Here is an 11,761-nt window from a genome sequence, read left to right as displayed (position 1 = left end):
TGTTTAAGTGTCTAATGAGTAAATTAGCACAAACTTCATGAATGCCTGCATATTTGGTTTATAAGAAACAAACACACAAGGTCTTTCGTGTGGATACTATTCATATGGGTGTCATATCATTTTGTGATACATTATTTTAGTGGGAATATGCATTTGAATGCTCATATGGGTTAGAGAAATTTACGAATACAGATATTTCTGCAGAAATAAAGTATTTAATTTTGTTTTCACTCTGATTCATGATCTCATAAAGTTTATTAAAATTAGACCAGTTAAAAATAGGCATGCATGAGATCATTTTCGCATGTAACTCTTGAATTTTCTCATCTAAATTTGATCTATGTCGTTGAGCATATTAGTATAGAGATCATCGTAGTTTCATCGCGACACTAATGTGATAAAAGCTGCAGCAATTTCATAATTGATATATGAGACGGACTAGATTGTTAAAGTAATCAAGAAAATAGCATTCAAATGCACGCATAAAGTTTATAAGATGTGCTTATCTCAGAAAAATATGTATGCATAGTCTATGTCAGAGATTGTTAGAAAATTATTATTTTCTAATTTATTTATGAGCAATATATATTAATTATAATCGCAAATTAAGCTGTTTTACATTAAATGACTTATATAATGGTGATCTCATTTATTATAATAAATACTGAATTAAATAAGTCATTATTACTTTTGATTTGGAATTAAATGAGAATAAAACCAAAGATACTATTTTATTTGTGCTTTAGGGTTTAATGGGTGCCGCTCGAATATAAATAGTAACTTCAAGATTCTGGTCCCAACATATCAAAGCCACCTCCAAAATTCTTTTTCCATAAGAGGAATTGCAATTCAACTTTATCAGAGATACTGAATGCTTTGCTTGAGGAATATTAAAGAACCAAACTCTTCTAATCATGCTCATAAATTTAGGTATGCTCCCGCATTCAAATTTTTCTTTCTTAATGATTTAACATAAATGGTATTGGGATTAAGAAAATCTTAGAATCTCCAATAGATCTGTTCCTGGAAGAATATGCTCCTACCTGTTTCTAAGTCAAGTCACTTTCATACCAAAAGTTTTGCTTTCTATCATCTAGCTGAAGTGGAGGTCTATCATCGAGTATGTCCTCAGTCCACTACTATGTTGGGTGCCTATGATACTGCTAGAAATTTCTAGTGCAACTTCCAATCGGATCATTTATGCGTAAACCAAGATGGTAAGCCACATGCTACAGAAGGTGAAAAGTATGGATCTCGGACTTCCATCGCTCAACCAATACAGAAAGTAAGACATTATCAAACATGAAATCTCTTAGCTCTACTGCATGCCTAAACCCAACCTCCTTAATGCAAGAAAGTAGGATACCAAGAAGTGGAATAGACAATGTCACACAACATGACAAAAACAACCAAAGTGTTTGTAAGAATACCGTTAAGTAGTATTTTTCTATTTATTGCGTATAACAATGCTAACAATAACTTAACTATAATTAAGTAATAAAATATAATTTAATTACATCTTAAAATTTATTTACTAACATCCTAAGATAATACAATTTTCAGTAAAAAAAAGATAACTTCCTATATAATTAATCATATTCTAATGTTCACTCCAAATTACTATTCCAAGAAATTAATCCAAATAAATAAACATATCAACAAATTAACTAAAATAAATTAAATTAACATATCTAACACATACTCTAATTACTTATTAAATTCAATTATCCTAACATAAAAATTTATTAATTAAAATAAGTTAATCTAACATGTTATTATTCTAATAATTTTTTACTAATGAAATAAAAAGTTCTAACATATCAACTAAAACTAATTAAATAAAATAAAATACCCGAACATGTCAACTAATTAACTAATTAAAATAGATTTGGCTCCTTTGAAGTTGTTCACTTTAGAGAAAAAAGTTCGTTAATATGAACCCTTGATAATATAAATGGTGTTTATCATCTTAAATAAATCTATTATATATTACTAATTTACAATCAAAATATGTCACATGTCACTCCCTCATTGCAATAAAAATTAAATCTTTTTCTCCAAAATTAAAGAGTTATCCCTCTTTCGATTTTTTTTATATATATAAATAAATATATAAAATACTTTAATTACCATAATGCGCACCAAAAAAATGTTAAACAGAAATATGCAGGGCCAGTTCTGGGGTACCGCATGCGAAATGGAAATTGACTCTAACTTAGAGATAGCGCCAGCGAAATGGATGCTGCGGGAACAGACCCTGACTTGACGCCTGCGAAGTGGAGCCGTCGGCCAACTCACTAATGGCGGCTACCAAATAGGACAATTTTCCTGTGTCGGATGCGAAATGGGGCAACTCAGTTGCGCCGCATGCGAAATGGCCAATTTCTGGGTGCGGACCGCAAATTGGCCAATGCAAAATTTTCTGGCGTCTCCGAGTTGGGCTACCTACTGTCAAAGCTGCTGGTTTCAGTAGTTGCAGTTTTCGTGAAGTGCATGCATTGGTTGAAGAGGGTGGTATTGGTTGGATTTTAAGGTTGTGCACAATATAAAAGGGAGGGAGGACCAAATCAAGCACTTACCATTTTCACCGAAAAAAGTAGAGGAGGTGGGGTGTGAAAGAAAAACTTAACATTCGGGTAGAAAAAATTTGGATTAAAATGAGTGATGGTGGGATCGATGTTGACCATTTTTTTGTATCATTGCCCATAAAAATGAGCATTTATATAGTAAAAATCTGCTCTTTGCATGCAGTACAGACAAAGTGGACCATTTCCTTTGCAGTACACCAAAATTGGGTAGCTCATTTTGCGGGTAGCGCACCAGACATGCCCAATTTGCATGTGTCAGCCGTGAGTTGGAGGCAGGCCTGCACCATGCCCGTCGTAGCTGATATGGGTGTCCATTTCGCATGTGCTTCACCAGAAATGGTTCCCCTAATTCGCTGGCGCCATCCCTGTGTTGGAGTCAATTTCCATTTCGCATGCGGTGCCCTAGAATTGGCCTGTGTATTTCTGTCCATCATTTTCCTGGTGTGCATTATGATAATTAAAGTATTTTATATATTTATTTATATAAAACCTCCCTATTTCTTTCTCTATCTCTCTTATTCCTTCACCCACTCTATTTCTCTTATATATCATTATCAATGACTAATTATAAATTTAATAAATCAAAATATGTAACATGCCATTCTCTAATTGTATTAAAATTAAATTAAAATTAAAATTTGGAAATTGAAATATAGATATATTATATATTACTAACTAATTTGATAATCAAAATGTATCATATGACACTCTCTTATTAAAATTAAGAAAAAATATTTTTTTCAAAATTAATAAACTTCCTTCTTATATTCTCTCATATACATCTCTTTCTTTTTATAATTCTCTCTAGATATCTCATTCTATATATAATTTATATTTTATATTAGTAATCTGACAAATAAAAATGTATCATTAAATATTTTTCATTACAATTAAAATATATTTTTTTCAAAATTAACAAATTCCCTCTCTCATTCTTCTATTTTATCTTTCTCTCTCTTTTTTTTTTCATTTTCTATTTTTCTTTATCTTTTTGTTATACAAAAAATAAAATTAATAAAAAAATATTATTATTATATACATATTTTTTAGTTTTTTATTTAGTTTTAAATTTTCACCACTTATCTTTCTAATTTATATTCTTTACTTTTCTTCTTTAAAATATTTATTATATATAATTTAAAGAGAATACTAATGTTGTGATTAAAAATTAGAATCAAAATTCAATTGTTTAAAAAAATTGATTTTGTGTTAACTTTATAACTATCAATATAAATTTTTTATGCTAATTTCTTATTATATTTTTATAAACATAGAGAGAAAAATATTATTTTTAAATAGTAAGTATAAAAATTAATTATTTCTATTTGTGCAACAGACTTAATACCTAATCAAATGTAAAAGTATATACGTTAAATTGTTTCAAACTTAGATAACAGATGTTAAAATTAATTATTAGTAAAAAATTAAACTTTTTCACATGAAAATAATAACTAAAAATTTTATTATTTAATTTTTTATCTAGGGAGACCCTGGTTTTTTAGCCAACAGGGACTTTTGTCTCCTATGATCTTTTTGTAAAAATAGCTTAATTCTATAAATCTTTTGTACCATAATCAATAATGTCAAAATAAAGCTGACGTAGTTTTAAAAGATTCATATTTTCATAATGTTATTATATAAAATACTAATAAATAATAAATAAATGCATTAAAAGAAAATCAAAATGTCAATTATTAAAAAAATTGAAAAGAAAAAATGTGCCACTTTGCAAAGATTGCGCGCAGAATTGAATTTCTACAAAATTGAATGTGTACAACAATAAATTTTTTATTGAGTGAAAAATAATGGACAAGACTATACAAATATTGAAGCAATAATGTCACTGAACAAAAAAAGCATGGTGGTTACATAGGAGATGACGGAGTCACCAAGTAAAATGAGCATGTTGGCTCTGGACACTATGATGATGGTGTCCTCAATGGGAATGAATATTGTGTTGTCTCCTACTAAAGTTATGATGATAGGATTGCCTAGCAAATCAAACATGGAGGTGTTGCTTCTTAGAACTAAAACGGTAGATTATGAGAGAAAACAAATGAGTTGATGATTACAATGATACTACCTTGAAATGATAATTCTTTTATTGATTAATTCAAATTTTACATTTGATAAAATTTTACTCAATATATTATTTTTTTATGATATTTGCATAAGATTGTCAATTAATTTCTCAAAACATGGAATAAAAAACTCAAATTACACAACACAATTTTACGCTAATCACTTTTTTCAGGTATATTTTTTCTTTTCAAATATATATCTTTATAGTATCATGTTGTACTTTTAATCTCTTTCTATATAATTTAGTACTTATAATTTTTACATAATTTAGTACTCTTAATTTTTGTATGTTTATAACAATTATATTTAGAATTTTATTATTTATTTTGTTTAGGCTAATTATAGTAGAAAAATACCAAAATTAGACATAAAATTTGCCACAATACTAAAAACTAAAGAATTCTAGAAAAATTATGGTAGAATAATAAATTTTCATATTCAACAATTGTATGCAAATAAATGCAAGATTGATAATTCTGTGAGTAGTTTTAGATTTATTTGTGCAAAGACAGACCAATGTAGACCAGATAAATGAGATCATTTAACAAAGCAACCTCGCGCCAGAGACTAGACCAAGTTGCCAAGTAAGAATATCACTTAAGTTTGTTCAAAATGTAAAAAAAATATGTAATTTGTGACCTTGAGCTAAATCACAATCATATTTTAAAATTTTCAAAAACCAATCATATGATGTCATCATAAAGAAAGATTTTAGAAGTACAAGTATTGCAAATAGATTTGATAGATGAAGCTGATATAAGAGCAAAAGAAACACATGAACTAACGAGTTTACAAGTTGGTGGTAAAGATCTTTGATATATCAAACAAGACCAAAAGAACTATCTTCAAACCAAACAAAAGCGAGACTTGGCGTATGGTAAAGCATGTAAAACCCGGTTAATTAACGGCTAATTAACCCATAAATGAGAATTTATTCTAGAAAGCCTAAAATGTGATTTTTATGGCTAAATATGATAGAGGAGGTTGAGACGAGAATTTTGGTACCAATTTTATAGAATTCGGACCAAGATTGGACCGAACGGGCCAAACCGGGCCAATTGGACCCAAAGCGGGCCCTTGGCCCAACATAAGTTAACCAAAACCCTAGTTTTCAGCACTCTCTCTCCTCATTTGTTACACACACAAGCTGAAATTTGAGAGAAAGGGAGGAAGAACACTCTCTCAAGTTCTCTCCCTTGGTTGATCTTCAAACCACCATAACTTTTGATCTAGAGCTCCGATTGTCGCTCCGTTTGCGGCCACGCGTTCACCGCGGAGAGCTCTACAAAACCCATACAACCAATCTTGAGGTAAGCCACGTGTTGCTGTTCGAAATCTCAGCCCTTATTTTCGAGTTTCATGGGTGAAATGTTGAGATTTTGGGTTCTTTGATGTTATAGGACCCAACTCTCTTGAAGGAGAAGGTTAATCTTGTCTCCTTGGACCTTGGGTGTGGTAAGATTCTCAACTCTAGTGTAATTTGTGATTTTATGATGTTTGGGTTTTGAGATGTTGTGTATGGGTATGATGGTTGTGGCTTAGGTTGTGTATGTGTGGATATTGGAGCTTGATTGGTGATTTTGAAAAGCTTGGAAAGGGCTTGGTGGTGAAAAATCTGTTCTTGGAGGTGTTGAGGCCTTGAGAGCTTGTGGATAAGTGGTTTAGAAGTGCTCCGGTGGAGCTTGGGAAAATCGGCTAAGGTATGGTTTTGGTTTCCCGTATCTAATATGTAATGTGGTAGGAAATACTTAGGCTAGAGGCCCTAAGATAGGCATTGAATGGTTGATGTTGATTAATGATTGAGATATATGATGTGGTCATATATGTGATGATGGTTATTGATGCCTTGGTGGTATGATGTATGAGAAATATGCATATTGTGATATATGCTTGATGATTGGTTATGGTTGAATTGTGGGTTGAACCATGTTGATGGTGAGTATGATGTTGATTGTGTACAATAATGATTTATTGGAATTGATGTTGTTGAGAATTGGCACGAGTAAGAGTATGTGATATGTCAATATATTTGAGTTTGAGCCACTTGGGTGAAGTGGGTTAGAATGATGAGATAGTGATTTTGTATATTGTGGTAATGTGTCAATGTGTGAGTTGAGGAGGCTTGATGTTGAAATTGATATATTTTGATTGATTTCAAAGAAAAGGGAGGAAAATGGCATGTTTTGATTGATTTTGAAAAGAGTTGGAAATGGCTTGTTTTGAAAATGGCACTTTGTGGTTTTTATGAAAAATATGGTTTTTGGGCATACTTTGGTGGGACATAACTTGGACTACGGATCTCTGTTTTGTGCCAAATCTATTTAGAAATGAAATTGGATCCGGGATGTCCATGCCGTTCGAAGAACGGGTGAAAAACGATTTAAAATGAGAAAGTTATGTCCGTTGGAAGATTGGGGTTTAAATTGGTGAATTCTGCAGCTTTTAACTTAGAAAATTTTTAGCAGAATGACCCCTTGCGCGTGGGCGCACTTGGCGTGTGCGCGCCGTTCTTCCCGAAAATGCCATCCACGCGTGAGCGTGATGTGCGCGGGCGCGCCGATTGTGCTGCACCCAATGCCCAGCCATTTTCCAGAGAGTTATGCCAGAACTGTGCCAGTGTTGTGCCTGGGGCACGAGAACACCCACGCGTACGCGTGGTTGACGCGTACGCGTCGATTGGCAAATTTTTAATCCACGCGTTAGCGTGCATGACGCTTGCGTGTCGATGAAGTTTTTGAGGCCATCCACGCGTGCGCGTGGAGTGCGCGTACGCGCGGACCTGTTTTCATCCCAAAGTTGATTTTTGAGTTTTAAAAGCCAAATTTCATACTTCTGAGCCTCCGATCTCACCACTTATATCTTAAATCATTATGATAAGCCTAGCTATGAGAGAAGGAGCTAGTGGATGTGGTAACTTGCGAGTGAAGCAAGGGAAAATGAATAATCAATGAGGATCATTGATGATTATGTGAGATGTGGAGGATGGTGGTGGAAGTGCTTGTTATGCCATTGGCCGAAGGGCTGTAATTGTTTATGAATTGGCTGGTTCTGGATTGAACCGTGAGCCGGAATAGCTGTGTATGCTATGAATATTGGCTGGTTATGGATTTAACCGTGAGCCGGATGGCTGATATGGATGTTGATCCATGGATGAGGATTCATGCATGTTTATGCTGAATTATTGATAATTGTGATTTGCACTTCCACTATCGGAGATAAGAGTTTCCCTGGGTAGTAGCAGTGACTAGCCACCACGTGCTCCAGGTTGAGACTCGAAGCTCTTTTGACCCTATGTCATAAGTGTGGCCGGGCACTGTGAAAGACCCGGATGAGCTCGCCCCCGTAAATATTCACCAGTGAGGGTGATGGATATAGATCATGATTATGATCAAGTTTATGACGAGTATAACTCGAGTTGGGGATGCATGACAGAGGGACAGTCCAATGGTTAGCTACCAGGACTTGTCGGGTTGGCTCTATAACCGACAGATGATATCATCAGCCACTAGGGACAGGCATTCATCATATGCATACTATATGAATTGTTTGAGATTGCCTATTTGACTGCATATTATTTGCTAATTGTCTAAATGCCTTACTTGTTCCTAATTGTATATTTCTTGCTTGATATAACTGTGTTTGCTATATTATACTCCTGCTGGTGGTTGGGAGGTTTGAAGGAATTGGAAAGGGAAGTATTAGTTAGACTGAAGTATCTTTAGTCAGATGCCCTTTATGGTTTAGCTTGTTTATAAGCTTTGATATTATCTGGAGGAAGTTCTATGATTGCCTTTGGCTTTCCTCCATTATTATGTATTATATATGTGGAAGCTGTTACCATGCTGGGGACCTCTGGTTCTCACCCATGCGGATTTTGTGGTTTTCAGATGCAGGACGTGAGGTTTCTCGCTGAGGCATGCTGGAGACTTCTAGATTTGTGAAGATCCTTTGTTCTCGGGGCTATGTTTTGGTTTATATGTTTTGCTTAGATACTTTTATCTCCATTAAATAATACAAACTGTGATGAATCCCCTTATGGGAGATTTTGGAGAATAGGTTTTATGTATTTGTGTCCCTTTGGGTTTCCTTTGGGGTTTCCTTATTTTATCATATGTATATATTGCTATGCTCGGACCGGTTATCTTCGCAGCCGGATCTTGAGTCTTGATATTCCTGTTTTTGACACTCCTTGATATATATATAATCACGCGTTGGTTATCCTTGTTCGTTACGTTATCGATCAGAGTGTTACGCTTTCAAGTTGCGGTTTTTGTTTACCCCTTTTTCTACAAAGGCTCCTAGTTATAATCAATCATTCATACTACTATATGTACTAAACTTTTATTTTTAGAGGTCGTAATACCTTGCCATCTTTGAATTATGACTTAAGCATAAGACTCTGTATGGTAGGGTGTTACATTATGGTATCAGAGCAGTTCGTTCCTGTAGAGCCTGAGGGATGGACTGATTATGCTTCTGTGCATTCTCTGTATGTGTGTTATGTGCTATTAGTATATCTGCTTGATATAATTGGCATAAACGTTCATGAGCATGCATTTGGGACTTTGAAGTACTAGACTTCCGATATTGAGACTGATCAACTTAATATCGATTGTTTGGTATGTATAGGAACCAGATGGCACCTCGTGGACGCGGTAGAGGTAGTGCGAGAGGTCGTACGAATGCTCGTGCGTCGGAGAATAACCCTAATGACCCGGTGAACTTTATGACTGCGTTGGAGAACATGGCTGCTGCTATGCAAGCCACTGCTGAGGCTCTTGGTCAACAGATGAACAACCATGGTAATGATGGAGGTGGAGTTCAGGGCCCGATGACACTGGCAAACTTTTTGCAGGTTAATCCACCTAAGTTCAAGGGAACTACTAGTCCGACTGAGGCTGATACATGGTTTCAGGCTATAGAGCGAGCGCTGCAAGCGCAAGTGGTGCCTGAAGGACAGCGTGTCGAGTTTGCTACCTATATGCTTGTCGGTGAAGCGTCGCATTGGTGGCAAGGTATCCAACGTCTTCTGCAGCAGGGTGATGATTATATCACCTGGAATGTCTTCCAAGAGGAGTTCTATAAGAAGTACTTTCCGACTTCTGCTAGGACGGCTAAGGAACTTGAATTGTTACAGCTGAAGCAGGGTACTATGTCCATATCAGAGTATACTGACAAGTTTGAGGAGCTGTTCAGGTTCTCTCGTATGTGCCAAGGGACTCCGGTGGAATATGAGGAATGGAAGTGTGTTAAGTATGAAGGAGGACTCCGGAGTGATATTTTCAGTTCAGTGGGACCAATGGAGATTAGGACCTTCTCCGAGCTGGTAAACAAGTGTAGGGTTGCTGAGGAGTGTGTAAAAAGGGCAACTGCTGATAAAGGGCTTCACAGAGGATCATTCCCACAGAACCGAGGGAAGAGCTTTGCACCTAGAGGTCCGTCTTTCAAGAGAGGAAGCTCTTTTAGGAGGCCCAACAACAACAACAACTCCCAAGGGAAGAAGTATGGGAAGCAGCCTCAGAATGATCAAGCTTGTACTAGGTGTGGAGGTCACCATCCGGGAGCACCATGCAAGGCCGGATGGGGTTTGTGCTACACTTGTGGAAAGGCGGGGCATAAAGCCGTAAATTGTCCTGAGAAGCAGAAACAAGGTGCTGGAAAAGCACAACAGACTGGTCGGGTGTTCACCACTTCAGCTGTAGGAGTTGAGGGATCCGAGACACTTATTCGATGTAACTGTGAAATGGCTGGACAAACTTTAAATGCTTTATTTGATTCAGGAGCATCACATTCATTCATTGCATTTGAGAAAGCCCATGAGTTAGGATTGAAGATTGTAACTTTAGGTTATGATCTAAGAGTGTACAATGCTACCCACGAAGCCATGGTAACTAGGCTAGGATGCCCGGAAGTTTCCTTTAGGTTCAAGCAGCGTGATTTTGTTCATAATTTGGTCTGCTTACCGATGATTGGTCTTGATCTTATCTTGGGATTGGACTGGTTATCTAAGAACCATGTTCTGCTAGATTGTTCTACAAAGTCGGTGTACTTTATGCCGGAAGATACTGAAGGGCCAATCGTGGTGAATAATTATTATTTGAATTCGATGATGGTGAACTGTTCCGAAACCGAATGTCAGGGTATCCTGTTGTTAACCGCGGGTGTTTCGGGTGATGATCAAAGGTTGGAACAGATTCCGGTTGTGTGTGAGTTTCCGGAAGTGTTTCCTGATGATATTGATGAGTTTTCACCTAACCGAGAGGTTGAGTTTGCTATTGAATTGGTGCCCGGAGCGGGACCAATCTCAAGTGCTCCTTACAGGATGTCACCGTTAGAGATGAACGAGCTAAAGTCTCAGTTAGAGGATCTGTTGGGAAAGAATTTTATACGCCCAAGTGTATCTCCGTGGGGTGCTCCAGTGTTACTGGTGAAGAAGAAGGATTGGAGTATGCGGCTCTGTGTAGATTACAGGCAGCTGAACAAGGTTACAATAAAGAATAAGTACCCATTGCCGAGAATTGATGATCTCATGGATCAGTTACAAGGAGCTGGAGTTTTCTCCAAGATCGACTTGCGATCCGGTTATCACCAGATAAGGGTGAGGGGTGAGGATATCCCTAAGACCGCTTTTAGGACTCGTTATGGTCATTACGAGTACACTGTAATGTCTTTCGGGTTGACAAACGCTCCAGCAGTGTTCATGGATTGCATGAATAGAGTTTTCCGTCCATTTCTAGATAAATTCGTTGTTGTCTTCATTGATGACATACTGATTTATTCCAAGACTAAAGAAGAGCATGCGGAACACTTGAGGACCGTGTTGCAGATTCTAAAGGAGAAGAAACTTTATGCAAAACTGTCTAAGTGTGAGTTTTGGAAGAGTGAGGTGAAGTTTTTGGGTCACGTGGTGAGTAAGAAGGGGATAGCCGTAGATCCACATAAGGTGGAGGCTGTGATGGATTGGAAGCAACCAACCACCGTAACAGAGATAAGGAGTTTTCTGGGTTTAGCTGGCTATTACCGAAGGTTTATCAAGGGCTTTTCACAGATAGCTTTGCCAATGACAAAGTTAACCCGCAAAGACACTCCGT

This window comes from Arachis hypogaea, chromosome 6 (genome assembly GCF_003086295.3).
Source record: "Arachis hypogaea cultivar Tifrunner chromosome 6, arahy.Tifrunner.gnm2.J5K5, whole genome shotgun sequence".
NCBI lineage: Eukaryota > Viridiplantae > Streptophyta > Magnoliopsida > Fabales > Fabaceae > Arachis > Arachis hypogaea.
The sequence above is the reverse complement of the archived record's forward strand: the minus strand, read 5'-3'. Positions refer to the sequence as shown.